We start from the raw sequence: 27,361 nt of genomic DNA on the forward strand, positions 1-27,361 counted from the left end.
TTGGCTGTTTCTATTGGATCTGTCTTCCTCAAGGGACCCAGGGACAACTCCAGCTCTGAGGGCAAGCAAGAGCTGTGGGCAAGAAAGTCAGCACGGAATGCTCAGGTCAGAAGGGCCCAAACACTCGGTGGGAATGACTCCATCTATTAACCTTGTTTCCTCCCTGTACTGTTGGAATAGTAAGACCCAAAGGTACAAAATCCATGCCCAGGAGAAAATGGAACAGACTGGAAAGCTCAAGCCACCCTCCAGGAAAGGCAAGGAAATGAATGCCTAAAAGCCACACAGGGCGCACCTTGGGTAACTAATGTAAGGACACAGATAGATTGGCCCCAGGAGGCCGCAACAGAAATAAAACGTGGTTTCAGTAGGACTGTCCCCAGTGACACCAGGATTGGAAGTGTGGCCATCAAAAAGTTCTGGATCTGGAATTCTAACTATTTTCTTAAACACTTTTTTTAAAATTGTGGTAAAGGATGCATAACAAAATATACCACCTTAACCATCTTTAAGTGAACAACTCAGTAGTATTAAGGATAGTCACGTTATTACAAAACAGGTCTTGGGAACTTCATCTTACAAATTGGAATTCTGTCCCCAGCAAACAACAATCCTTTCCCCTCCCCACAGCCCTAGTAATCGCCAGTCTACCTTCTGCCTCTATGTATTGAACTTCTTTAGAAATCTCAGATTCTGGCTGTTTTCATACCTGACTCACAACCCATAACTTGTGTTATTTGACAAGCCAAAGTAACCACATACAGGGAAGACAGGATCCAGACTGCATGTTCCACTGGAATATTCTGAATTTCAGCAATGACTAAATAAAGATGAACAAATAACTTGTCCTTGTCTTGAGTCGGGCTGAAGAAGAGGAAGAAGCTATTAAAAAATTATCACAAATCCAAAGGCTCAAAAGAAAAAAAAATGCCTGGTTGGAAACAATGACTCTCAGAATCAAATCTGCACAGAAAATGACGTAAAACCATAAATCCAGAGTGAGAAGACTTCAGAAAACCATATTTAAAAAGAAGACTATTGCTATTCAGGCTTTGGGAAAAACATCAGAAACTTACAGAACAAGCCCCACTTAAAAACAACTGCTTCTATCTCAGTGAACGCAGGAACAGTGGTAAAGAAAAACAAGACGGCTTCAGGTTTCTGGGCCAGGGGCCTCCAAGACAGCAGAGGACACAGTACAGCTAGACTATGTGAGAAGAAAGCTGGACCTCAGAGGAACAAAACTCAGATGGGAGAAAGGTGTTTCTACTGCATTTAGATCTAAGGAAGGTGTCCAAGGTCTAGGAAACTCAAAGCCAGATAGAGGGAAGAGTTTAGGGGAAACTAGGAGGCTGGAGGATCTTCTTCCTTGTTGAGCACATGCTTAGAAAAAAACTCCAGAGACAGCTTTGGTTTAGAAAAACTTGAGGGGGATTTTCCACCTAGAAAAAATAGTGAAACAAGCAGAAAACTTACCACATTGACAGGAGTCAAAACCCCCAAGACATTCCAGAAAGAGAGACAGAGAAGGGGCCATAGTAGGTGGCTGAAAGGCCACCTTAGGATCCTGCTGGGTTGGGGAAATGCAAGGAAAAAGTAGAAGGTCTACATTATGAAAAATTTTGGATCACAAAGTTTTTTGAAGAACTGGCTCAAAATACAGGTATCACCACTTATATATGGGATTCAAATTAATATATGGGATTCGAGGTATATATGGTCAAAGAGAAGATGGGAAAATCTGAGAAACCCTTGAAAGAAAAATCCAGTCTGTGCAAGTTCACTCCAAGATATCACAGTTAGTCTCCTGACAGGAATTTATCCAAACTGAATCTTAGGTTCACAGATATTGAATACTGGATGTAAGTGACTTGAACAACCTGGAAGCCAAGTAGGTCTAAGATCAGTACTAGTTTTTTAACCATTATTCAGTGAGAGGAGCACTGAAGAAGGCACAGCCTGCAGCCAGGCTGAGCAGGTTGGCACCCTAGCTTTACCACACACTAGCTCTGTGACATTCACCTAAGAGATTAAGAATGCAATTAGCAGAGATAAAAAAGGTAGCTGACCTTGTAATCTCTTGAGGTAGTTTAAGAATTAAGTAAGTTAATACATGACAAGTACAGAAAAGAGTCCCTGAAAATTTTCAAGGGCCCAACAAAATAAAAGCTATCATTATTGTTATTTTATTTGTCCCACCACCACCCGCCACCCCCAACCCTTGGCTATATAGCTGCTACAAGCAGTTTGATTTCAACACCTATTTTTAAGTTTGGGGAACATCAGTTTTCCCTGGGAAGTCTAATGACATATTAAAGGCATCTAGGTAACAAACTGCTGCCATCTTCAGATGCAGTTCTAAACTTCATGTGTCAGGGGATGGTGCTAAGTTACTCTATGTCTATAGACTATGCTTCCCAGATCCTTGGGGGAAAGGAAGTTATGTGCATGACATGAGATTAGAATTACTCAACTCTGCTAACTGCTATCTGAAATAGCTATATCATTTTCAGCAGAAATCACTAACTTGAGAAATAGAATCCTGCAGATCACCCTGAGTGACCCTGCAATGTCAGAGTCTGAATAAAATAGGAAGAAAATGGAAAAGTGAAAATGCTTTCAATATATTTAGGGATTTTAGTTTTTCTATGGGAACAAAGGGCTGACATAGAATGAAGGCTGTTAACAGAGCTTTGAAGGGCAGGAACACATTTGGAAGAATTTCAAATGGTTTTGATATTGGGCCAGGTTTTTTCTTCCATACTGAACTACACATGCCAATCATGGTGCCTATGAGCCTGCAAATCCTACTAACAGGAATGGTCTTGACTTTCAAGGAAGGCCCAGGCCCCAGCCCCTGTGGACCCCAAGACCTCTTCACCTCACCATGGCCTCTTAGACCAAGTACAGACACCTGACCCAAGAGCTTAACCTCTGATGTGGCTTGTAACAATAAAGGCAACAACAAAGATTCCCAACCTCTTTCTCCGGAAGCTAAATACTGAGAACGAGGTGATTAGCCATGAGAGATACAGCTGAAAGGTTAAAACGTAAAAAGGAACCAGAAGAGGTCATGAGGAAACAGAACCTCTGTAAGGCAGAGCAAAAACAGAGAAGGGAAAAAGAATAAGCCAAATGCAGCAAGAGGAAAAGACATGAAGAAAAGAGAACCGCATCCAACAGCCCCATGTCTGTGGCAAAGACTATGGCTTGTCTCTGAGCTGCCTGAGGTCCTGGTTTCCTGGTTCACGTGCATCTTTGCAATGTTTTATAAAATGGTCTGAATGGATCTCTGCTCCTTGCAACAAAAAACAGCTAACTTGAAACAGTTCATCTCCCCCAGAGGATGGGGTTTTCCCAGGGGGCAATTTGGTACCTCCAACAAACAGACTTCTGGCCAGTGCACCCTGCCAGGCGTGCCTAGACATCCCAGCACAACAGTGGTGTCTCATCCCTTAAGTACCCTCAGCATAGTCCCTAGGGCTTATGAACATCTCATGGGCCTGTGGAAGTGCTGAGACCTGAAAAAAATATTGGATGCAAAATATGAAAAGAAAATCGTAACATCGAAGTTAATGTTTAATGTCCACAACTAGTCGAAGCTTAACTCACAGTTCTGTAAAAGCTAATTTTATGTGGGACATGGGATGCATTTTTAATGTCTGCTATATTATGTGGTAAAGGCTACCAAGGGGAAGAGCGTGGAGGAGGCCTTCCCTGGTCTACAAACAACAGCAGCAGACATGTCTGGGCTTAAACTGGGACCTGCACACCCTACACCTTGTATATCCTTACACTAAGTATTATGCATTACCACTCAGAACTGAGTACTCTGAAGTTAGAAATCACTCTCCCCTCAAATTTAAACATAGTGTTAATTCAGCACTTCTGGTATTAGGACTCTACTATCTTTCCTTAATGATATATTTTACAAAACTACTAGTTTTTCCAAAAAGAAGGGAAAAATGTTATTGATACTAATGATTAGAAACTGTCCTACACATTTAAAGGATTTAAGTTTTGACATTTTTCAGAATAACAAATCAAAAGTTGAAAAAAAAATCTGAAGTTGGTCACATTTATTTTCTTTCTTTGTGCAAGAGCCCCCTTGAAATGTCACAGGCCTAAACATTCACTCCCATTTAGATTCTCAATCTATTCTCAAATCTATTTTCTAATAGGAGGTGGCATATAAATTTAAATGTCATACCTGTAAAAGCTAAAAACATGATTTTTTTATAGTCATTGTGCCATGGCCATTACTGCTTAAACACAGGCAAGTCCCTCCATCTGCTCTCTGGAGCATCTCTGGCCTGCTTAGTTCTCCTCACTTCCACTGCTCAGCCTCTCCAAGAACACCCACACCTCTGTTTCCACTCCTGTGTACTCTCCTCTCCCCACCCTACTCCCCTCCACCAGGCTGCACTACTTCTACAAAACTGGTCTCAAAGTGGTGATCTCCTCCTTGTTAAACCACAGCCATTCCTCAAAATTCATGGATTCCTGGTTCATACAAGTCTCCTTGGTCCCAGAGGCTGGCACTTGCTCACCTCTGCTCAGGCCTTGCTGAGGGCACTGACCATTCTTAGTCCTATGGGCTAAACAAGTATCCTCTAAAGGTATGTCCTAAATATTATTTTTTAGCTCAATCACCTGCTTGGCTTCAATGAGGACCATTTCCATGATAATTCCACATTCTCTTATAACCAGTCCTGTCTTCTTACCTATATTTCCCACTGCCTAAGGAATATTGCCCTTTTATCCCGCAATGAACTGAAAATCATTCACCATCTCCCATGTCCCTATAAAAGGCATTATCCTCCCTCAACAACTATCTCAGGCTAATAACTTTAAAGCCAGCTCTCTCCTCTTCCCAATCTCTACATATCTTTCAACTTTGTCTTCCCTCTGCTTGTTTTTCCTTCAGCACTTAAATGCAACATATGAAGTCTTTTCTACTTTAACGAAAACCAATATTCAATTTTTATCCCTTCTTTAGCTGTCATACACTCTTTATCCCCCATTTCCCTAGAGAAGCACCTTAAAGACTTATTTCCCTGATTTCTACAGCTTCATTTCCCATTCCTCAACCCACCACCACACCACTAAAGTTCCTCTTGGCTAAACTCAAGGGCATCTGTTATTTTCTTCCTCACTGAGTACCACCAACCACATTCCTTTCGCTCCTTCTGCCTCTGGGTTCTACTCTCACCACATAGCCCTTATACTCAGTCGGCCTGGAGAGCTCCTGCTCCTCCATAAATACTAGTACCCCCATGGGTTCCAGCCCAACTCTCCTCTATTCCCAATTTATATCCACTCCAGTTCAACCATCTAGACCACTGGTTCTCCACTGAGGCTCTTCAAGAAAAAACCTTGTTAGGAGTCTGGTTTTTAACTGTGCATAATGCCTCCAGAGGGCACTCAAACACCTGGCTCAGAAATCTTCATGGATATTTACAAGAAAGTATCAGAAACTGAAGTGAATCTCACAGTGGATAATTACCACCTTTAACTAGATGCCAAGCACCATAAAGACTTGTACAACTTGCAGGTTCCCTGATTCTCTGAGTCTGAGGGCTTTAACACAAGGCCCTAATCCTATCATAACACAGAGATGCAGTAATAAGTTACTGAATATTCGTTAACTGGGAAACCGGACATGTTTGCTAGCCAATGCCAAGCCCTATGAATCAGTGAAATACTCTTAAATCCTATCAACCTTAATCCTAACATGTTTGAAATGGACATCTAAAAATAATTTTTTAAAATTTATTTATTCAGAGAGAGAGAGAGAGAGAGAGACTGAGAGGCAGAGACACAGGCAGAAGGAGAAGCGGGCTCCATGCAGGGAGCCCGACGCGGGACTCAATCCTGGGTCTCCAGGATCAGAGCCCGGGCTGCAGGCAGCGCTAAACTGCTGCGCCACCGGGGGTGCCCTAAAAATAATTTGAAAGCAAGAGGGACATAATGGAGTTTACTCACAGAAAAAAAGGGGTTCAGATTTTTTTATGAATTGTTTTATCATTTACCAATGAGGCAGAATTTATAATCTTTGGGACAGAGGTTTGCTCTGGCCATAACAAGGGCCAAAAGATCTGTCACAATAGCATGGAAGGCACTGCAAAATAAGATGTGGAAATAAGCTATGATTATTTTATGAACTTGCAGATATGAAAAATAAATGAGCTCTAGAATAGCTTTACTGAATTTCTTATAACATATCAGGTGACACAAGAGACTGCAAATTCCAGAGTTAGAAGTATAGAAATGCTTCAGTGCTAGAAAGCAATACAAATTACTGCTTTTTAAAATTAAACTTTAAATCCTTCTGACACAACTCCAAAGTTAAATTTCATTTTTTTAAAAATCTCTTTTCCTCCAACTTCTATACAAATGATCATTGACTACAGCCATTGGTTATCCATCTTGTGCGTCATCTTCTAGGATCTGTTGTGGAAATTCTTTAAACCTAGGCGAAATGACTTCAATTTGCCAAACCTAGTTTCACTCCTTAACCCTTTATTGTATCTCTGAGCCATTTAAAATGCTCTCAACCATTCTTGGAACTTCCTCCTCAGCTGCCAGGATTCTGTGCTCTCACGAGCACCCTTTGTACCTTTGTACCCACTGCCTGGGCAGCCCACCAGGTTCAAATACACAGCTAGGTAAATCTGCTCCGCTGACCCTGCAATAGTGAACAGCAAATTCTCAGATTTTCTTCCCTGAGAATTTAGAATTGGGAAGCAGAGGGACTGGGTCTATGAACTAGCAGGGGCTACAAACTCAGAATAGCCAAGGCAGAGAGAGCAGCTGTGCTCACTCCTGTCAACTTTCCAGACGCTAGTGGGCTCTAGCCAAGAAACTACCTTAGATGCCATGGAGGCCTCCCACAGAAATCCCCCTATACTTAAGCCATTTCGATTGGGTTTCTTTCTTTCGACCACCAAATGGGTCTCTGATTAAGACCTCCTACTTCCTCCCTAATAAATACTGTGAAGTATTCTCAGATCTCTTTCTACACTGTAGACTAAATGCATCCCCCCAAAATTCATGTATCAAAACCCAATTCCCAATGTGACAGTATTAGGAGTGGACCTTTGGAAGGTAACTGGGTCATGAGGGTGGAACCCTCATGATGAGATAAGTGCCCTTTTATAAAAGAGACCCCAGAGAGAGCTGCCTCACTCCTTCTGCCACACAAGGACACAAGAAGACAGCCATCAATAAATGAGGAAGTGGGCCCTCATCCAGAATGGATCTTCCAGAACTTGATTTTGGACTTCCAACCTCCAGCACTGTGAGAAATAAATGCTTGTTGTTTTATCTACCCAATCTATGATAGTTTGTTATAGCAGTCTGAATGGACTAAGACAACTTCTAATGGTGAGGTAGGTACTTTCAGATGGGTGCAGACATGTGAGCACCCTGCCTATGTCCAGGCCTGCCTCTATGTGGAAGGGACCAGTTTGTCATCAACAGAAATCATTCTTATCAGTCTCATCAGTGGTACCAACAAAAGAACACTAATGCTCTTCAGAGAAACCACCACCTGCTCAGAGAGGCAGAGTCTAGTTCAAAAGACAATTACAAAATCACCCAAAGTTAGGGTCATGCAATCTTAAATAACTTCTTATAGAAGGCATCAACAGTCCAGTCTAAGCTAGACAGATATTCCCTAATCTTAAACAACTTATAACTGTAATTATACTCTAAGAAAAATTTACTACGTAGAAACACTGATTTTAATAATGGACTTGCGCACAGTGCCCATTCATATAACAAAGTATGTATTTGCAACATAAAATCCTCTTCAAGAAGAACTATACATCTCTTCTATAAGCCTTTTACATTCAGCATGTCAAAAACCCAATCAGTCATCTCCTCACCAAAGTCAATTACGTTCACAACTATAGGCAGCCTCTCAGCTGCCTGAGCCAGAAACCTGGTGATCAGCCACCCTCCTTCCTTCTCACAAAGTCCTGTCTACTTTTATCTCATTACCTCCTGAATTTATTCCCCATCCCACCTACCCTGTGTCAGCTATAATTCAGGCCACTGTCATCCTTCCCTACAAAAGCATCCAGTCTTGCTTTCCTCTAACTCACTATCCACTACAATATAATCTTTCTAAAATGTAAAATGGGTTGCTAATACCCTGCTTAAAGTTCTGCAAAAGGTCCCACTATCGGTGTAATTTCCAAATTCATTCATGCGGTTTTTAAACTTTGAACAGTGTTAGCACCTACTTACCTTTCTTGGTTCATCTCTCACCGCTGCCCATTTCAATTCTAGTTCCAGCCAAACTAAACATCTTCAAACTCCCCAGGTCTTGTTTGCTATTATGCCTCAACTACTACCCTCTCCTCCCCACACTCCTTTTACCTCCAGGCCTTTACACTCGTTGTTCCCTTTGTTTACCTTCAGGGCTCACCTCAGACATCACTTTCTCTAGGAAGCATTCCTTGACTTCCACCTCTACCCTCAAATTTGGATGATGTGCGATGTCTTCCCGTGTGCTCCCAGAGCCCTTATGGGTCCTGTAATGTATCTATCACTTACTTGGATTTATTTATCTGCTAAAGCACATTACTCCACATCCACATCATCTACTGCAGATTCACAATAACACTTAGTAAGGAAATGTATCCACGTGCCTTGATGATAGCTTCACTTATACCACACAGCCCCAGGTACCTTGAGCTCCATGCTGCTGACCCACATGCAGGCTCTGCACAACCATGCTCTTAATTCTTCTACCTGTGATTCAGCTGGCTAAGCCCTCCTCATCCTAAAGACTCAGTTAATGCAACTTACTCTATGACCAATCTGTGTGTTCGAAACACAGTGAGTTAATAAGAAAAGAAATCCCATGGCCCATGTTTAAGTTTCTGCATTTATTCTACAGATATAAAATTAGAAATGAGAACTAATTTTATTGTGCATATTGCTAGAAGCAATTTTCCTCCAAATACGGAAAGCAACAAAATTCATTCAAATTTATTCCAAATGCATCACTCAAAAATGTTGATATTAGTTTTTAGAGTACATTTTAGAGTATGCTTTAACATATGATAGGGCTTACCTATTTCTAGAAGTACACATACCTATAAGCCATACAGCTAACCTATGTCCTATATACTTTTAAAAAATAAATGTTCTCTTAACAAAATGTAATACACATAATCTTGGAAAATATAAAAAAATAAATTTTAAATCACCCATGTCCTACCACCAAAAGTCCACAATTTTTAAGATCTTCACCTAATTTCTTCTAGACATTTTTCCATCATAGGTTTTTGTGGAGGATTATTGGGATTTTTGATTAAGAGTTTGAATCATGTTACATAAGCAATTTTGTATTCTGATATTCTCCCACTAACACTGTCATAGCATTTTAATACATTTTCTTCATAAACATTTTAATGGCCATATTATCGTCCAGTGGATATACCATAATCATTCTACAAATGCGCCCTAAAAAATAATTCTATGATATACATCTTTTGTTCTGTATTTTAAAATATGCCTTTGATCAATTCCTAGATGACTGCGACATCAAGGAATATGAGTACTTTTAAAGGCTCTCGATACACAAGGTCAACATAACAACATTTTCCCCACATCTTCCTAGGTACTAGGTATTGTAATTTTCTAGTCTTAATTTAGGCTTCTGTTAAATTGTCAAGTGAGAAATTCTAACATCTTAATTACAAAAGTAAATACTCATTGTAAAAAAACTGAACGCAAAAACACGTGAAATAAAAAATCAGTTTCTCCTGTTTTTCCCTCAGTAGTCACAGTTAAATATTTTCCATGTATCCTTCTAGACCTTTTTTTGTTTAGAACACATACATACACACACACACACACACACACACACGAATATTTTGGTTTTTTTAATCTTACCCAAAAAATGGAATTAAATGTTTTGACTAAATAATATATTCTAGGAATCCATCCAGGCTATGTCAATGCATACAAATCTCTTTTTTTTAAAAGCTACATAACATTCCATAGTATAGAGATACCAAAATTTATTTGTGGTTATCTTCCTTTTTTTTTTTTTTTAATTATAAATGATGCTACAACAGACTTCGCTCCTACTATCTTGTAATATCCCTAATGGGGATAGATCGAGCAGGCTTTTAAAATTTTTTATAGGTTCTGCCAAATTGTTATTTGAAAAAGGTAGATCCAACTCTGTGTTCCCAACAATGTGCTTTTTTCTCCACACCCTTAATTAGCTTAATTTTTGCATGATAGACCCTACTGAAAAAATCTAGTTGTTTTAATTTTCATTTCCCTAACCACAAGTGACACTGAATCCTCCTTACCACTGCTTTGACTCATTTCTAAGAATTATTCCTATCCTCCATTCATTTGTGTCAATACTATTATTCTTTACCTCTTTATACACGTTACAAACTTTTTCCCCAGTCTGTCACCTTGTATTGCCTTTTGTCACACAGAAATATCAACTTTGATAGTAATCAAATTTATCACTCTTTTCCTTATGATTGTGGTCTTAGTCTTGCCAAAATGGTCTATGAAAGAATATTTTCCAACATAATATATCCTACAACAGAATTCTCTTTATTTTCTTCTAAGATTTTTACACTTTTGTTTTTGAGTTAGTTCTTTGATCCAAATAAAATTCACTTTGAATGTGGGGGAAATAAAATCTTTCTTCCCAAAGTCACTTATCCCTATACAATATATCGAACAATGAATTCCCAACTGTGTCAAATTATCAACTTTATTCTACCCTAAATTCCTATATATAAATGGGTCTGTTACTGGATTCTACTTTGTTCCAGGTAGCAATTTGTCTATGCTTGTAATCACCATTTATATTAATGCAGCATTACAGTATGTTCTGATATATCTGATACGGCAAATCCTCTATCACTATTTTTCCATTTCAAAAATTTCTTGGCCATTCTAGCACATTTCCTCCTCCAGGTGAATTTTAGAAGCAATTTATCAAGTGTCCGGAAATAATTCTCACTGGGTTTTATGTGAAACTACATTAAAATTACAGCTTAATTCGTAGAATATTTGTGCTTACAATGATGGTTTTTCACTTCCAATCACATATAATGTCCATTTATTTAGGTTAGCCTTTAAATTGTTCAGGTAAAGGTTTTTCTTCACAAAGCTTTTCTGCATTTATTTCATTTTTAAACATCTTCTAATTCTGTAGCTCTTCAGAATCAAACCTAACTTTTCTGGAGGAGTAATTACAAACTATTTGATTATTGGTGACAGTACACATCTTTCCACATGTTTAACAAATTATACTTCTATCCAGTGAACTGTCTGTCCACATCCTGGAACCACTTGTGTGCAGATTTTTCTTATTTTCCTCATTGATTTGAGTTCTTTACATGTTGAATATATTAAGCCTTCACTTATGTTTGTCACAAATATTTTCCTACTTTGTGGTTTGGCTTCTAATCTTGGGGTTTTGTTTTCTAAGAAGTCTTAAATTTTTTGTAGTCTAATACACTGATTTTTAACTAATAACAGATCCGAGTACCCCAGAGGTGCCACGACCTAGATGTCTTTCCCTTAAAACACCTGCATGGCAGGTATTCTTTTCCTCACTTAGAAGATTCTAGTTCAGGTCTGATTACCAAATCTTTGTCCTGCCCATCTCAATACACAGAACCCACTTATCATTTACTACATTTCCACATATATTTTTGGGGTACTGAATAGGTTCCAGTAACCTGTACAGATATTATAAAGCTAGTATGACACCGTTTTGAACAGAAATCTATAACATATTTAATATAAGACAGAATTTGTCCCACCTCATTACTCAATTATTGTCCAGTTCACCCCAAAATGGATAGCTCAATGTTTAAACATCATATCCAGGAAGACAGCCTGTTTTTTCATTTAAGACATTCTTTCCTATCTTTCAGGATAGTTTATGATGTCCTCCATGCAGACTGCACTTGTCTCGATAAAGCTGTACTTAGATGTTTTATGTTTTTCGTTACGTTGTGATCAGAGCCTGTTTTTTGGTTTCTTTCTTTTCCATTTTAATTTCTGCCAAATTATTTTTGGTATTCAGAAAGCTATGAGTTTTATATATGCATTGTGTACCCAGTCACTTCCTCAATTTTTCTTTGTATAATAGTTTTGTTATTCTCGTTTTTGTAGCCAATAGCAGCTACAAATACTACTCTTCCTCTCGTTTTGGATCCTTAATCTCACTTCTATTTCATGTATTACCTCTTTAATAAAACTTACAAAAATCATGTTAAATAATACCCCAATTTTTAATTTGACTCTGATACCATTCTGTGAAGTATAGTGGATAATTAGCTTAACACTTATGTGAACTTTAGCATAAAAAGTGCTTACTTTTTAAAAATAAGAAACAAGGATTTTTTTTTTTAATCAAACATCTATTTTGCCTATAGTCTAGGTGGCATTTTGAACTCAATGTGAACTCCAAGGGAAAGATTACCTCTCTTCCAGATAGACTTCTGAAATGGCCTACCTAGTCTCCCCGACTTCTACTCTCCCCCCACCACACCCCCACATTCTGCATGTAGCAGCTGGAGTAGCTGTTTAAAAATGCAAATCTGATTATGTCATTCCCCTGCTTCCAACCCAACCCTTGCAATGGTTTCCCATTTCACTCAGAATAAAATAAAACATCCTTAACTTGCCCTACAAGACCCTACATGATCTGGCCCCTTGCCTAGCCACACTTCCCTCTCACCACCAAAATCTATCCACAAGTCATTCTTTCAGTTCCTGGAATGGGCAAAGTTCTCCCCCTTCAGGGCCTTCCCACATGCCATTCCCCTGCCTGGAAAATTATCCCCCATCACTATACGCTAACGCCTACTCACCCTTCAGATCTCAGCTCAAATCTCATTTTTGCAACAACAACAAAAAAAAAGTCTTTCCCAGGTCTTCTTTTCAGAATCTAAAATTTGCTCCCCTTTTTATACTCTCTGATAACCAGTACTACTTTTCTAACAGATACCACCATTTGTGATTATACGTGCAGTAGGGATTGTTTCATTTCTGGTTACCTCTACCACCAGAGATTATGAACTCCAAAAGAACAGGAACAAATTGATTTTGCTGGCCACATTCATATATATTGGAATGAAATAAAAATACCTACAAAATCCTTAATGTATCTCTGACATCTTAAAACAATACCCATCATATCAGTCAATATTTAAATTGTTAAAACTCTGATACTGCCTACAAATTCAGTAAGAACACATTTCACCCCAAGGACCTAACAGCTAACCTGAATCTGATGTTGCCACAGGAAAATACATATATGAATTATGTCACTAGGAAATAAGCTGTTTAAATACGTGAGTTTTATGTAGCATTCATTTTGTTGAAACGTCATTCAAAATCAACTAACTTATTTTTTTAAAGCATGTAAAGCACTAGGAAAAATGTCTTTGCCAAATACTCTTTAAAAAATCTAATGTATTAACAGTACTTAAAAATTATAGCAAAAATCACAAACTAAGAAGCATTCAAAGTTGGTGATATCTATTATTCTGTAATAGACACATCTGGTCAAAAATGTATAAATTACATTGCAAATAAAAAGTCCTTTTGGATCACAAAAGCTAATAAAATCAACATTTACATACTACTTTACAATCTGCAAGGCACTTTCACATACATCATATTGCTGAAGTCGGTGGAGTAGACAGAACAGGTATTATCAGCATTTATAGAGAAGAAAACTGAGGTTTAGAGTGATTGTCCTCCTCAAGGTCAAAGGGCTGGAAAGTACTAGTCATAATTACATTGGGGGAGGGGTAGAGGTCCCACATGTGAATTTCTCAACCAAAGAGAACTTCCACCCTAAAGGCCTGTGTTTACTCTAATTAGTGTAGATTTGCGTTCCCTTCACTGAAATTTCATTTCGTCAGAGAACCACCACTGAAAGAGCGGTTTTAAGTATAAAGTTAAAATTTAAACCGACGCCAATCTGGGAAATAGCTAAATAAACCATGGTATACCCAAACTATGGAACATGATGCAGCAGTTCTTCAAAACGAGTTAACGCATTATACGCTGAAAGATAAGAGTACAGTAGTACTTGTTAAGACAGTCAAAGATAATACAAGTACACACACGGAAAAACATTTTAAAAGATCTAAAAGGATACACACGGGACATATAATAGTTTACCATCTCTGGGGTTGGTAGTAAAAGACTTCAGACATGTCTGTGGTGTTTTAAGTTTTACAAAGAAAATGTACTACTTTATATTCAAAATTAATTTTTTAAAATTTAAGTTAACCTGCGGGTTGAACAAAAAAAAAATCATTTTTCTGCTCTAGAAGCTATGCATCTATAAAGGAAGTCGGAGGCTCTTGAAAAGAGAGGGCAAAATATATCAACAACAGCAGCAACAACAACAAAAAAAAAGTTCAATCCCGTTAAAAACAATAAGCTAATTGTCACAAAACGTTCCTTTAAAAGATCAGTAACTTAAATTATTTTTTAGTACCTAGTCTCCTTTATTGCGGTAGGACAACCAGTCCACAAACTAGCCCCTGGAAATGTGCGGAGCAGGCTCCTCCTAGAGAAATTTAGTTGTTAGAGTTCAGCAAGGAAGGTTTCACAAAGGAGCCGAGTTTTGAGGGAAATGAGAGGTGACTTGGCAGAGAGATGCGGGAAGATTAATCCAGATGGGAAAATGTCTGGGAGGTGGATTTACTGAGTTAATCGGAAGCGGGGGACAGTAAGCGAACTGAAGGCAGGTCCTGAAAGAGGAGAGGATTCCTTTGGATGTGGGAGCTGAGAGGGAGCTCGGCTGCGCGGCCATCCGGTTTACCTGGGTGAGAATCCGGCCCTTATTGTGGTCAAACAATGGAGGCGTCCAGCGGCAGCGGCGTTCTGCGCTGGGTGCGCGGAGGGCTCCTCATCACCTGGCGGGATGCTCGGCGGGCTCTGCCGGGACGCAGGGCGCTCTACGAAAACACAACAGCACGCCATGCAGCCGGGCTCCCCCGCGGCACGGCCCGGCTCCCCGCTCCCACGGCGCGGCCATTACCGCCTCTCCCGGGACCTGCCTGGAAGGGCTCCAAGGCGCGGCTCCACGGGCTCCTGCGGCCGTCTCGCTCCCCCTTCCCTCGGCTCCAACAACAATGGAGCCCGGGCTCGGGAGTCCGGCTCCCGCGGGGCCTCCGCCCGGCCTCGCCCCTGCCGCTGCCCACCCCTCGCCGCGCCGCCGGCCGCCATCTGTGACCCCCGCGCCCCGCCGCCGGCGCCGCGGGCCCACGGCGGCCCGCCGAGGCCCGAGGCCGGGGCTTGCCCTCCGCCGGGCCCTGCCCGGTGGCCGCAGGGCCGGCCGGCTGCGGGGGGGCCGCGCCGCCTTCCCCTCCGACGCCCCGGGGCCGGCGCGGCCCCAGGCCCATCCTGAGTGATGGGTTGTTTTTCTTCTCTTTAACCCACTCATCGTCCTGCCAGCCCCGAGCCCGCTCCCCTTGTGCCCCTGCCCCCGCCTCGTTCCCGAAAAGAGACAGACTGCAGCCCGGCCGCCAGACAACTCACTCCAAGTGAGGGGCTGAAGCGCCCCAGGCCGCGGACTCCGCGCACCCACCCTCCCTCTCCTCCAGGGACACCTCACAGGTGCGCCTCCGAGCCGCGCGCGCGCGCTCCGCACACCCAGACGCCTCCGGGGGACAGCGCGCGTGCGCACGCACGGGGCCGACGAGCCCCGGGGGAGCGGGGGCCGCACGCATGCGCGCCGCTCGGCCCGCGCCCCGGCACCCCCGCCCCCGCCCCCGCCCCGCCGGCCGCCCGCGCGCGCGCGCCCTCCCCCCAATCCCAGGCTGGTCCCGGGAGCCCCCCCAACCCCGGCCCTGCGCGCGCGCGCCCGCTCGCCCGCTCGCCCGCTCGCTCCTCCTGCCCCGCCCCGCCCGGGCCCGCGTTACCCTGGGCAACCGCAGTGCGGCCGCACCTGAGCTCTGCGCCTGCGTCCCACCGGCCAGACCCTCCCTTCCCCTCGGTCCCGTCCCCTGCCCCGCCACCGCTGGGGGACGGGGGGCATCGCCCCCTCCCCGCGAAGTGAGTATCGAGCGGCCTCCCCCGCCCTGCGCCGCAGACAGACCCGCGCCGCCGCCGCCGCCGCCGCCTCCGCCTCCGCCGCCTCCGCCGCCTCCGCGCCGGCGCGTCAGCCGTCCGCCCGGTCAGCGCGGCCTGGCCTCGCCGCCCCGGCCCCCGCTCCCGGCGTGCACCGCGGCGAGCGCCCGGGTGGGAGCCGGCGAGATGCGTTCGGCGGGCGGCGCCCACTGACCTCCCTCGGCCGCCCGGCCGGCGCAGGGCCGGAGCCGGGAGCCAGCCCCGCCCGCCGCCCCGCCCATGGGCCGCCGGCCCCCGCAGCCGCCTGCCGGGAGGACCGCGCCGAGGGGGGGAGCCGCCTGAAGGACCGCGACGGCCGCGCCCGCAGGTGAGGCGGGGCCCGAGGTGCGACCGAGTCCAGCCCCGCTCACCTGGCGGTACCTCTGGGGAGGCTCTGCGGGCGCCGGCGGGGGGTGGGAGCACCTGTCGGGACGGGGATTAGATGGTTTTCAAAGCCCTCGCCGCGGGGGCGGGGGGCGGGGGTCCTCCCGTCTCGCCCCCAGGGCTGGGCGGTGGGGAAGGGGGTCCCCGTGCGGAAACAGCTGGGCGGTGGCGACAGAGACACGAAGAGGTGGACGCGAGGGCAGAAGTGAGGCGCAGCGCCCCCCGCGCCGGCTGTCCCCCCCGTGTTCCAGCCCGCTGTGGGGAGGGGATGCCCTTGCCCGGGCTCCAGTCCAGGCTGCGGACCCGCCGCACCGCGCACCCAGACCAATCGCACGGGGCAGGAGCGGTCAGCCCAGCGGCCGCCCCTGCCAGCCCCGGGGTGGGATTGTAGGGCGAGGGATCCGCATTGCAGGTGCACCAGGAGCACCCTGGGGCCTGGCCCTGCTTTGTCTGGGATGTGTGGGGAGGCGGCCGTCTGAATCCACATCGATTTTTTAAATGCGTTTTACCACCCTCTGGACGTTAGAGACCCTCCCTGATAAGTTGCGTCGTCTCGTGTCCTGATAACCCTTGCGTAAGTACTCTACCTTACAGCCCTTTTCTGAAGCTTTGATGTGGGCTTTAGATGACCCTGAATAACAATTTGCTTGTAATTCATGAAATTGAGCATAATGCAAATATGCAGTAGAGCTCCAGGCTTGCCTGCCGAGCTGCGGTCTGCTAGTGAGTTACTCCAGTTTATCTAACTTACGTCTCCATGCTGACCTGTTTTGTTTAAAGTCAAGCTTTGATATTTAGCTGTATGATCTATTCCAATAATGAAAATGACGTGGCCTAAGAGAAAATACAGTTGTGTTCCGAAATTTAGGTTGCGGTAATAGGTGTTATTGCAAAAATAACAAGCTCCGAGGTTTAATTTTAAAACGTGCTTTGATGTATTACGCATTTCCAGAAACCTACCTGTAAGAATGTAAAACTAGAATTGCGGTTTTTAAAAAATATATATATATATAAGATATTTTTAAGTTTGAGGTTTATGTAAAGAGCATTGTTGTTGTTTTATTAAATTTTTTTTGCACTGTCAAGAATTTGCCTGCATTTTCTTCCCATTGGAGTGTAAGGGGAAAGATGCTGACATCTAAAGTGACTTTTATTCCCTAAGAGGTTTTAAATTTAAGTATTTCTTTTGGTTAAGTGTTTGTCTTATGTGAAATATTTTTGAGAAAGGGTTTAAGGCTTGTGGTATATGTATATACCTATGTGTATATATGTATGTTTACATATACACACTATTGAAAAACCTTAAAGTAGTTTTTATTATTTCTCTGCATCATGTTATAATTACTCAGTGAATTTAGTTTAGATATGTTTAAAATCCAAAGTACAAAACAATTATTTGTATCAGCTTTTTGTTGTAGTACGTGTAAATACATCAGTCTAACAGGTTTCTTAGAAAATATTAATTCTTTTGAAAAACACGTGAGTCCTTTTACTTGCAATGGAAGATCACTTGGGTTCTTAACTCTTTCATCTGTGATTCATTGGATAAATTCATTTCAATGTCGTCACTTAATTGGCAGAGAGCATTTGCAACAATACTGGTGTTAACAACATTGATGCTTTTAAGAAATACTTATAAAGCATTCTCTCATGTTTCTAACAAGAAAAGACATGGGCCTTTTTCTTCTATCTGGAACAAGGTCAGCCATAAAAAGTTCCTGATACATAATGGGCACACATGTTTATTGAGATTGATTACATCTACTGGATTGGATCCTTAAAGGTCAGCAACTAGGTGCCTCTATGCTTCACACACCAAGGCTGAAATAAATGTTTGGCTCATATTGAAGTTCCAGACTAGTTAGGTAGGTGCTAGCTTAACAACACCAATTTTCACATCTCCAGCTTTGATGTTTAAACCTGCAGAAAGATTTGGGCAGAGAAGTGAACGTGTCCTCATTGTTTTCAGATATTTAAGGTTTGTCATGCAGCAAAGGGAGTGTCTGTATTTAGAGTAATTCCCAAGTGCAGAAGAGGCCAAGTAGTATTTATAGGAAAACGTTTCACTTTGACATAAGAACAAAAGTTGCTTATGATTGGAACCACCAGCATTGTAAAGAAGGGGCTGCTCCTTCCCCACAGTTCCAAATTAGCCAGTACCCCAACAGGGCAGGAATGGCTAGTAGGAGATAGCACATGGGGTGTGAGGTGGGTGTCTAGGGATTCCCATGGCCGTGGATTAAAGGGCTTTGTGGCTCTTTTTAATTTTTTTAATGGGGGAGCTTCTACAGCTGTGGGCACAAGAACTCCCCAGAATGTGCCTGAGCCCTTGGAAGATCTGTACCAGTGTAGAGGCCAGCCTAGTATCAGAGGTGATTTTAATCCTACTTTGCATTTGTATGGGGCTTCCCAGGTAATAAAGAGCTCTCACATTCAAAAGACTTTTAAAAGACTAATTATTCATGATTTGTATTTCTTCCTTTGGCTTTTATTTTCTACAATAAACAATTAAGAGGGAAATTAGCCATTTCTATGAAGGCAAACAGAAGAGACTTTTTTTTAAGCTCTTTTTAAAAATGGGATGATGTCAGTCATTTTTTTCAGAGTCAGCAGGTTGTAAAAGTGAATAGATTTTCTTCCTAGCTGAAATTATTTTTTTAAAAGATACTGATTAAGGGCTGATTCTTATGCTTGCTCTGCATTTTAGTTTGTTTATTTCATTACTCAAACATGACTCAAATTTCACAGCAAAAAAAAAAAAAAATCCAGTCATATCCACCTACAGTAAGTTGCATTGGATGTTCTTCCAGTATGTCTGCGTTGGTTTTAAATCTATGTTGGCAGCTGAAGGTAAAACACAACTGAGGAGAAATACAGTTACAGTGTACTGAAAAGACTTGGTGAGGAGCTTTGTATTTGAAAAAGAAAAATGTGTGTCCTGTTTGTGCTAAGCCAATCCTGGGAATGATAATTTATCAACAATAGGCTGATGATCTACCCAAAATAAGAAAGATTAGGTGACTGTTTCCTGATAGTCATGATGCGTGTATTAAGTGGGCTGGTGGGGTTAGGACTCTGTGGCCAAGGAGTAGAGCAGAGCAGTTACCCAAACGTTCTCTGCACAAGGATTTAAGTGGAGTGTGATGGTAACTTGCCCAGTTGAGTTAAACCAGTGTCTGACACCCTCCAGTTTGAGGAGGAAGTTAGAAGGAAAAACAATCCTGAATTAATGTATACATGTGCTTATTCTTTCAAAAACCCTTTTAGTTTTTCTCTTTTGTTCTTTAGCAGATGAGTTTGTCTCATGCTTTTTGTGTCTGTTTATCCACCAGCTGAATTTGGGTATGATCATTTAAACAAGACAAAGACCCAAAGTTTGAAACTGGAATACATTATTTATACTTCATGCATAAAGGTAAAAGAGAAGAATATCAAGTTCTTGTGGCCAACCAAAAAAATAAAATAAGAAAGCCTTGTGAATACTTAATACTTTTTTTTAAAAATTGCAGGTGCTACTTTAAATTTTATGACCAGGACAGCAAATTATCAAGTAAGGCACCCAGTTTGAAAGCACCCTTTTTACAGGTCACAGGTTGCCTTTTGGAGCTCCTCTCCACTTTTTCTGAGGCCATGACACAGCTGTCTAAAAACCCCTTTGTTAACTAGAAAATTGGAGTTTGTATATATTTTTTAAAGATTTTATTTATTTATTCATGAGAATACACAGGAGAGAGAGACAGGCAGAGACACAGGCAGAGGGAGAAGCAGGCTCCATGCAGGGAGCCCGATGCAGGACTCGACCCCGGGTCTCCAGGATCACGCCCTGGGCTGAAGGCGACGCTAAACCACTGAGCCACCCAGGCTGCCCGGAGTTTGTATATTTGATGCAGGTTTCCATACTGGAGAGCATACTAAGTTACACATCTTAGTGATTAGCCTCAGTTTACCATTTTATCAGAAATAGTTTTATGAAGCAAGAAGTGTCCACTCCCCTGTAGCTGTAAAGGAAGAGGGAATATGTTTTCTCCTTTTATTGAGATTCTTTCTACTAGCCAGATTCTCAACACTAAGCAGTGGAATTCCTTTGGTTAGCACCAAACAAAAGAACAAGCCTGAAATGATTAAATCTGACAATAAGGGAGAGAGAAAAACCAACAACAGAGAACTTTTAATAAATGGAATTTGAGGCACATAGTACTCTGCTACTACAATTTCTCTCTTTGTTGCCTCCTTGGTGACACTTAAGATGTGATATTTAGACTTGCATATGATCCACTAATTTTGCTCTTCAGATTTCCTTCCCAACCTATTTCTAAATGCACCCTGTGCTTGTGCTCTTTTTATTTAGTATAGGTAGGAAGGTTTATGAGGCAATCTTTTAAGGCCGCTTTCTTATTAAAATTGCATAAGCATTACTTGTACATACAAATTATAATTACTGGTACATACAAATCTGGACAATTGTATTATTACAATTCTGTTTTTCTTGAAGTTGCACATTTCACCTAGCAGTGGATGACATTATATTATACCCTGAAAGGGCTGTCCTATCCATTCCTAAAAACACTGATTCTCCAAGTTACAGTTCCATCACTGTGTAGCAGAATAATCCAGGAATGCCATATTTTCTGTTGACTTCTAATCAGGATGAACAAATATAGGTGGTTAGGCTGATGCCATTCCCTGAACAGTGAATAAGGCTGTTTTAACCCCTTCCAACAGTCACACCTGTCAATCCAGGTGAAAAGCATTGGTGTTATTTCTCTAGTTTGTGGCGTGTGGGAGCAGATCCAGTTGTTTTTTTAAAAATTTATTCATTATAGTGTGAGCATGAGTTGGGGGAGGAGTAGAGGAAGAGAATCCTCCACTGAGTACAGAGCCCAACCTGAGGCTTGATCCCGCAACCTATGAGATCATGACCTGAGCTGAAAACAGGAGTCCGTCGCTTAAGCAACTGAGCCACCCAGGCACCCCTAGATTCAGTTTTTAGAAATACTTGTTTTGCACATTGCTAAGAGATGTAGAAAGGTTGATTGGTTTTTACTTTTATGGTGCCATAAATATATAGCAGGGGTTACAAGGTATGGTCTATTCTTTCCAAAGAGGGGTCAGTTTTTTGTCTTTGGCAGTGAATCACCTTTATCTTTTTGGTTCAGTCCTGGTGACCAAACCAGAAAGTTTAGCCAGTGAGGTACTTGCCCACTGAGATGCCCTATTGCACTGCCCCAGGGGAGAGGGGAATACAGTCTTGTTTGATAGGGAGAAAGGATATGTAATCCTCCTCAGCCTCTATGATGGCTTTCAAGTGAAAATTTCATTCCCATCAAAAAGTGGTTAAGTTAGTTTTTGACAGAGGTTTCTCAGTATGGTGAAGCTGTGGTATTAGGACCTGGTTCAGAGATGAGCAAAGCCAAACCTTGTTGAGAGCAAAGGCTTTTTTTATTTTTTATTTTATTTTATTTTATTTTATTTTATTTTATTTTATTTTATTTTATTTATTTATTTATTTATTTTTGAGACAAAACATCTAAGAAAGAACAAGTAAAGCCACAGATGAGGGCTTTTTGGAGAAAGGTAGGTTGAGTGCTGTCTGTTGGAGGTGTTCTCTGGTCTCATCCATGGTTGTAGAATGGAACTCAGAGCAGTTTGGACCCATCATTAGCTAATTCTAGGACAATGGACTGAATTCTACCCACTAATAGGCTATGACTGGAGTAGAGTGCTTTTCAAAGGAAATTCAGGACACCACCAAGAACTTCCTGAGCAGGTTATCATCCCATGTCTGAAGCTTATATGGGAGATATGACCCATCCCTGGACCTTGGAGGAGCACTAAGTGCACTTAGAAGTTGTTAAATGGTTGAGCTGGTTGGTATCTTCCTACCAGAGCCTCCATGAGTCCAGCACATTAGTACCACTAACCCCACAGAACTGCAAGTCCCTGTAGGAAAGTTGAAATGATACTGTGGACTGATGATCCCTGATGTAAATCCAGTTACCCGGGCTTCCAGCACCTATAACTGAAGCACTTGGACACCCTTTATCTACACTTCCCTCTCGTAAAACCCAGATCCATCCAGAATACTAATATTTATGCATTGGAGGGTAACCAGGAATCCTATGAGCCTACTCATTTTTTGGGTGAAAGTCCCAGATTTTTGTTAAAACTCTTGTGTTCATAACCCATAGGTAGGACATCTATCCAGCCACAGCAGTCCAATTTCTGTAAAATCCTGCCAGGTCATTTCTTTCCATTTCATCTTGAGAATTCACTACCTCTTTTTATTCTGGGTGATACAGCCAAAGGCCTTGATGAGTACGTAGGGCATTAGAGCACTATTTACAATCTGACCTGTGAATTGTGGTTTCCTGTTAGACACAGTTATTATGCCAAATCTGGACATAGAATATTTCAGAAGTCCTTTTGACAGTCATTGTGACAGTCTTTGTATGTGGGTAGTTTCTACATCTGGTATAATTGCTAAAATGTTCATATTAAAACCATTTAACTCATTTGGATAAATCTAATTTGCTTTCCAAAAGAGTTTATTTATTTGAGAGAGATAGTGAGAGAGAACATGAGCAGGGACAGGGGAGAGGGAGAAGCAGGGCTAGATCCCAGGACCCCAAGATCATAACTTGGGCTGAAGGCAGACGCTTAACCGACTAAGCCACGAGGTGCCCCATCTAATTTGAATATATGTTTACAAATGCCCCCCTCCAAAGGGACAGATAAGCCACTCTCTTTGTCTTTATGGTTCTTCTCTCCCACCCCCTCTACACCCACAATGTGAGCCTGACAAATAGGACAGCTCATATAATACTGTTGAGCTACGGTGGAAAATTTGGAGCATACAATTTGTGTCTAATTATCCCTAGCATCCTTTTCCATGTGCGTACCAGGCTATGGAACAAGATGAGGGAACTCAGTCCTTTGGAGCCACCAAGGAGCTGTCTAGCAGATGGTCTGGTTGGGAAGACTCCCTGCTAGACTCAAGACGCCCTTTGCTGCAGGGCCTGGTCTGGGACAGGGACAGCAATGGGGTAGAGCTTCCAGAGGAAACTAGTCAGTCTGAAAAGGATGAGTGGTGATAAATAGCTGTGACCACATTATTCACCAAAAGAAAAATAGTTCTAAAGCAACCCCCAATATAGGGTAATATGAGCACCATTAAAAATGAGTTCCTTGGGCAGCCCCGGTGGCGCAGCGGTTTAACACCACCTGCAGCCCGGGGTGTGATCCTGGAGACCCGGGATTGAGTCCCATGTCGGGCTCCCTGCATGGACCCTGCTTCTCCCTCTGCCCGTGTCTCTGCCTCTCTCCCTCTCTCTCTGAATAAAAATAAATAAATCTTTAAAAAAAAATGAGTTCCTTACCAAGTCAGGAGGCTCACTATTTTCGCAACTGTCCAGAGTCAGAATGAGAGTCAGAAAAAAAGTGAGGAGGACTAGTGGGATTGCATATTCCATTGAGGACAATGTGGGTTTTAAATGTTATTGGATGTATCAGATTTCCATAATACATCAATTGATTTTACCATCTTAATTTGAGTTAATGAACAAGTGCTCAAAATGGGGTGCCTGGGTGGCTCAGCCAGTTGGGTATCCAACTCTTGGTTTTGGCAGGACCGATCTCAGGGTCATGGGATCAGGCCCTGTATCCAACTCTGCTCAGCAGGGGTTTGCTTGAGATTCTCTCTGTTTCTCCTCCCCCTCCCCCTGCTGAAATGAAAAAATCTTTTTTTTTTTTTTTTTTTAATATCCAGTAGATGACCCACAGGGGTTGTGAGGAGATAAGGTATGGTTTTTCCCATTTTAATTTTAGTTTCTTTACATGTCTTCAGGTAAATATAGAGTATTAACTAATTACCTCAGTGCTCTTCTAGTCCAAAAGGAATTAGGGATTTTAGAAAACATGGACAGTTTACATTAACATTAACGCAATTGTTGACTAAGAATTTGTCAGAGAAATACGGTATCTTAGAACATTACTCAGCTAATGGAAGTGGAGTAACTTTATAAGTTAGCATAATAATGTCTAAGATTTTTAAAAGTAAATTATACTAGTTTCTTAAGTTGTAGTTCACTTAGAGTTGTGTGCTCGTTTAGATTTACTAACTCTTTTTTTTTTTAAAGATTTTATTTATTCGAGAGAGGCAGAGACACAGGCAGAGGGAGAAGTAAGCTCCATGCAGGGGGCCTGAAGTGGGACTTGATCCCAGGACTCCGGGATCATGCCCCGAGCTGAAGGCAGATGCTCAACCACTGAGCCACCCAGGCGTCCCAAATTTATTAACTCTTAAGTGATGGTTTGGAGGACCATGAGCTGATCCATATGACAAGTGTAGGGATTCATGAAGTACAATTTAATTTAGCTTTTGTGCAAAAATCTTGCTTTTCTGTATGAATTAGTATGTGCAGGGCTGTCTGTCCCTCCTCACTCTAGCATGTGGTGACAGCAGGATTTGTATCTGTCTTATTCATTGGTGTATTTCAATGTCCTTCCTGGTGGCTGGCTTAGAGGTACTCAGAGAAGGGGGTTTCCCTTATTGAAAGAATGAAGTGTGATACTTTATATGTCCCCTCCCCTGAGGAAAATAGGACCTTCCTTTACACCTCCAAAATTACAAAACATTGTGTGAGAGGATTTGCCTCAAGGACTAAGGACACTTGAAGAATTTAATTCCATTTTATAATCTTCCACATTATTTTGAAATACTTTAATTCTTGTTCTTAATATAGAAGCTTTTTTAAAGAGATAAATAGCTTTTCTTTTTTTTTTTTTGATAAATAGCTTTCAACTTGCACCTGTATCTTCAAATTTTATTTTTAAACTGGGATTCTTAAAACCCAATTGTTTGTACTTTGCAAGAGACCTTTTCCAAGTAGAAAACCATTTTATTTTTTTTATTTTTTTAATTATGATAGTTGCACAGAGAGAGAGAGAGAGGCAGAGACACAGGCAGAGGGAGAAGCAGGCTCCATGCACCAGGAGCCCGACGTGGGATTCGATCCCGGGTCTCCAGGATCACGCCCTGGGCCAAAGGCAGGCGCCAAACCGCTGCACCACCCAGGGATCCCCGAAAACCATTTTAAGATTTACCAGCTTAACACTAATTTCTTTAATTTTTCCAATACATTTGTGCAAATAACAAAGTTTAAATTATGGCTCTTTTTATAAACAGCACTTCCTGGTAATCATGGAGCCTGTCCTTTCATTTTTCCCAGCTTGAAAAGCTTTTTGTAAAGTGCTACTATACATAAAATATTAGGAGTTTTGGCATGATTTTATAAATTTCTTTGGAGTCCTTAAAATCCTTTCAGGATTCATATAAGCATTTAGCGGTCTTCTTAAAAACAGGAATTCCTTTACATTCAAGAAGTGTTAAATCTTTCAAACATCACAATTTCCTAGAGATTCACTAACTGTTCTAGACCAAAGTACTCCCATGGAAAGTGTATATTGGGTCAACTTTGATATGTCCATTTATCATCTCTAAAAATATCATTTTTATAAGCATAATACTGGAGTCCCTATTTGGGGGTTCCAGAAATTTCTCACATTCACCCTCTCCACTTCTCAGGTCATTTAAGCATTTATAGGAAAAGACAATATCTTAGAAGATACTACTACTTGCCAAATAAAAAGAGGAAAATTATTATCTTCTTAGGCAAATTGGAGTTTACATGCAACCCTTTTCTTCCAAGCAAAAGAAAGAAAGGATATTTCTGACTAGCATGGTGAGGCGGGTGAAGCACCACCTCTTTGGAGGAGCTTGAAGATGTGAGGAAGACACTCACATAGATGCCCTAGTCATCTCATACTGCAGCTGCTTTTCCTTCAGGGCTTTTCCTTCAGGGCATGTTGCGGAAAGAATGCCACACATGGCTAAGCTTGTCCCTCCTAAGAGCTCCAACCACCCAGTTTACTGGCAATCCAGGAGACCCAAGGAAAGCAGAGTAAACCTCAGTCAAAAGGAAAAAAAGCCCTGTCTCCAATTAAATTGACTGGAGCCCAGGGTTTCTCAACCACAGAGCTGCTATTTCAGGCTGGATCATGCTCTGTTCTGAGGGCTGTCCTGTGTATTGTAGGCCATTTTGCAGCATGTCTGACCTCTACCTATTAGATGCCAGACGTGCCCTGTACCTGATTGTGAAAACCCAAAATGTCCACAGGCGAGAACCACTGCTCTAACTGGGTCACACTCTCAAATGGAGTCAATCAAGAGGATGGAATTTCCTGTGTTTTTCCTTTAGTTCTGACTGCTTACAGTTGTCTCAAATCATAACATTCACACACGCATCAGCCACCAGACAACGACTGTTTAAACAAAAGCTGCTTATGGAGAATAGGTTAGAGTCCAATTTGTAGAACCAGGCCAGCTCTTCACCAAGACCCAAATGCGCACCGCTTTTCCCACTCCCTGCTGGGTTATACTTGCCTCAGCAAGGATGCACCCTCTTCTTTCTACTCCCCCATTCTGTTTAGCCATCTGAGTGTGACACTGACTGTTGATGTGGATGGACACAGTCAAACTCCATCCAGGAATCTGTCAGCATCTACGTTTATTTTAATCTTCTGTAGGAAGAGAGAAATCCCAGGCCCCTCTCTAACCAGAAAACCTGAAAGGTTTCTATATCTTCATATAAGAAATGTCACTTTAAATTGTATTATTAAAACAATAAATTATCAGTGAGGCAACCAATTAGAAAAGCAAACTTTCAGAAATCAAAAGTTATATTTTAAGTGAATTAGCAATAACCTCTAAAGTCCAGATGTCTTAAAATACTTGTTTGGTAGTGAAACAAGTGTACATTTCTACACAGGAGGGCAGAGTAAGATT

General features: G+C 42.1%; 1 protein-coding gene and 1 non-coding gene across 4 annotated transcripts in view; one reads left to right on the plus strand and one right to left on the minus strand.

The window, feature by feature from the left end:
* LOC112676455 (uncharacterized) overlaps positions 1-15,725 on the minus strand; it is a 123,892-nt gene extending 108,167 nt beyond the window's left edge. The window contains exons 1-2 of the transcript XR_007406258.1: positions 15,565-15,725; positions 14,846-14,981 (exon numbers count right to left, since the gene is read on the minus strand). This is a non-coding gene — a transcript (uncharacterized LOC112676455). The remainder of the gene's footprint in view (positions 1-14,845; positions 14,982-15,564) is intronic.
* Positions 15,726-15,933: 208 nt separating this feature from the next.
* The window catches only part of CCDC92 (coiled-coil domain containing 92), a 31,390-nt gene continuing 19,962 nt past the window's right edge, over positions 15,934-27,361 (plus strand). The window contains exon 1 of one of the 3 annotated variants that reach the window (XM_025473654.3): positions 15,934-16,080. The gene's annotated coding sequence lies outside the window, so the exon portion shown is untranslated. Of the gene's footprint in view, positions 16,081-16,281; positions 16,463-16,941; positions 17,093-27,361 lie in introns of those variants that run through there. The other 2 variants (XM_025473653.3, XM_049102002.1) reach the window with 2 other exon arrangements.

The sequence above is a fragment of the Canis lupus genome, chromosome 26 (assembly GCF_003254725.2).
Source record: "Canis lupus dingo isolate Sandy chromosome 26, ASM325472v2, whole genome shotgun sequence".
Lineage (NCBI taxonomy): Eukaryota > Metazoa > Chordata > Mammalia > Carnivora > Canidae > Canis > Canis lupus.